Below are 2,688 nucleotides of genomic sequence, written 5' to 3' on the forward strand. Positions count from 1 at the left end.
TAAGGAGTGGGCTAGGTTTGCTGAAAGTTGTTCTTATTTTCTCATCACCAATTTTTTAAGAATCTAAGTCATGTCTTGTTCTATAGTGAGTCTGCAGGGAGGTTTCACTAACTCCAAAACACCCTATCTACTCTTCCCCTATTGCCTTCATCTTCACTCAACATTTGTCTGGTACTCCCAACTCTCTTCCAAGACTCTTAGACATATTATTTCATTGGTTAGATTGGACAGAGTTAGCTTGTAAATTTGGGGAGGGCACTCTCTGTCTTCCCCCTATCTGACATTCTGTGATACATTTTTTCTACCTTTCACAATGATCTAAATGAGAGAAGTTTATGATTGACACAAAAACAACTATGACAGTGATTTTCATACATCTCAGAGCAAATTCTTGTACAAACAGGTGTCCAAATACTTACTGATGATCTGCAGAAACCATATCATTTATACATAAATGTTCCAATCACATTGCCCTACTTCAAGAAAATGTGGAGCCGTGAAAGCAATTAAATAAAGGGACACAGAAAAAAACCCTAAATGGAGGCTCACTTATTCATCTCTCTTCACATTTTTGACAACTTCTAAATGCTTGAACATCATGCTCAGGGTCTCAACACTTTCTTTCTATGCTAATTCCAAGTACTTTTATATTTCAATTATGATAAAACCACTTTCAAAGGATGTGGATTCTATAACTAGGTTTTACTTTTTTATTATTTTATTTTTATTTTTATTTTATTCTTTTTTACCACGGAAGAGCACAAACACAGCCCCCCACTACCATAAATTATGCAGTCGAGTTTCCCACATTTGGGCAAATCGCAGGGGTCAGCACATCCGCAGTGAAATGGACAAGCCTCACCCTGGGAAAACCACCTGCTTGATTATGGTGTCTCCCCTGCCAGGTAAGTATTATAACTAGGTTTTAATAACCCTAACCTCCTTCACCTCTCACTCCATGATACATTTTGTAGGTAAGCTTACCCAACTGCCAACTGGCCAATCCCTTTACAAACTTAGCCTATCACCCCTGGTGCTGTCATCCTTCAACAGCTTCCTGGAAGTCTTTTAAACTCCAACAATCATTTGTTTGGGATCCTTAGGGAGCACTTATCTCATCATAAGAATAGGTGTCCTTTCTTGGTCCGCTTTGGCCTCTGATGCTACATCATCTTAGAAGGCCCTAGTAATAATAACCAGCACTCATATATGCTTACCACGTGCATGACGCTATTCTAAATGCTTTATCTGAATTAATGCATTGAAGTCCATTTTAATTTTTCAGTCTTTCCTCTGACTAGCCTCTGAGATAAACCTCCTCAGAAATATTTCGGCAGTCCCACAACACTCATCTGCCAGAAATTTTAGCACAAGCTAGAATTGGAAATATAAATGAGCCAAGTCCGTGGTTTGGTAAGGCAGCCGTTGGCGATTAAAAAAAGAAAAAAAATTAAAGAAATGCTATTTCTATTATAAAAACAATATTTTCTAAAGTTCCAAAGAGAAAAACAATTATGACACTCCCAACATATTTTGGTGGTTGGAAAGTAGAAAATGGCTTTTAAAAAATTGGCAAAATACATCTTGCAACCATATTACCAGTGGCTTTAAATGGAAAGAATGACAGGCCAACCTGGGTACAAGGCTAGCATTTCATCTCAAAACCTTTTTCAGTTCTGTGGTCTCAAAACAGCTCCAGAAGAAGCATCCCCAGAACATGGTTCTAATACTAAATAAATACTACTCATTTTACAGTTTCAGATTTAGGGCCCAGGAAACATAGGATTAAGCAATGGCAGAAGTCTTGCCTGCTGGGAGCTCTAGCTAGAGCATGTCAGTCCATAGTTCCTAGTGCCCACCACTAAAAGATGTGATTGACAGTATCCAGAGGCATCTTTGAACTGCTTTCTTGTGGCCTTTCCAGTTTTTTATGTTTCTCAATCAGTGAGACCTTTGGCTTCATTTTCTCCCTTGACTCCTAAGACCCCACATCGTCCTGGATCTTCCTCCTTTCTAACAGCTTCCAGCCTGTATCTACTTGCTCCACTACTTCCATATCCCTAAGAGCTGGGTTTGAGGACTCTATTTTGTTAACATACATACAAGTTCCAGGCAAGTATGGAAACCTTCATTCATAACTTCTACTATTCCTGCTACACAGATTACTTTCAAATCATCATTCCAACCACAGATTCTCTCATGAACTTTAGTCCTAAATGTCTAACAGAAGTTAGACCTCTTCTCTTGGATTTTATGCCACCATTCTAAATCATGATCAACAGTGGGTGCCATTTCTTTTGTCATGAACCGAGAATTATGCTAAGCACTTTATTTCTCCTCTCATTACTCATTTCTCCTCACATTAATGGATGTTATGGCTACAAATTCATACTTACTTTTGAGAAGGTTACACAGAAAAAATATGAATGTTTCCTTCAAACTGATTTACTTTTCCCACACATTACTTTCTTTTTAAAAGATTTTATTTATTTATTTGACAGAGAGAGACACAGCGAGAGAGGGAACACAAGCAGGGGGAGAGGGAGAGGGAGAAACAGGCTTCCTGCTGAGCAGGGAGCCCGATGTGGGGCTCGATCCCAGGACGCTGGGATCATCACCTGAGCTGAAGGCAGACGCTTAACGAATGAGCCACCCAGGCGCCCCCTCCCACACATTACTTTCGACATT

The 2,688-nt window shown here is 39.4% G+C and overlaps 1 non-coding gene across 1 annotated transcript; it reads right to left on the minus strand.

Annotated features, from left to right (window-relative positions):
- Positions 1 to 749: 749 nt before the first annotated feature.
- Positions 750 to 913, minus strand: LOC113910777. The gene has a single exon (XR_003516263.1). It is a non-coding gene; the product is annotated as a U1 spliceosomal RNA (small nuclear RNA).
- Positions 914 to 2,688: the final 1,775 nt, after the last annotated feature.

The sequence above is a fragment of the Zalophus californianus genome, chromosome 6 (genome assembly GCF_009762305.2).
Source record: "Zalophus californianus isolate mZalCal1 chromosome 6, mZalCal1.pri.v2, whole genome shotgun sequence".
NCBI lineage: Eukaryota > Metazoa > Chordata > Mammalia > Carnivora > Otariidae > Zalophus > Zalophus californianus.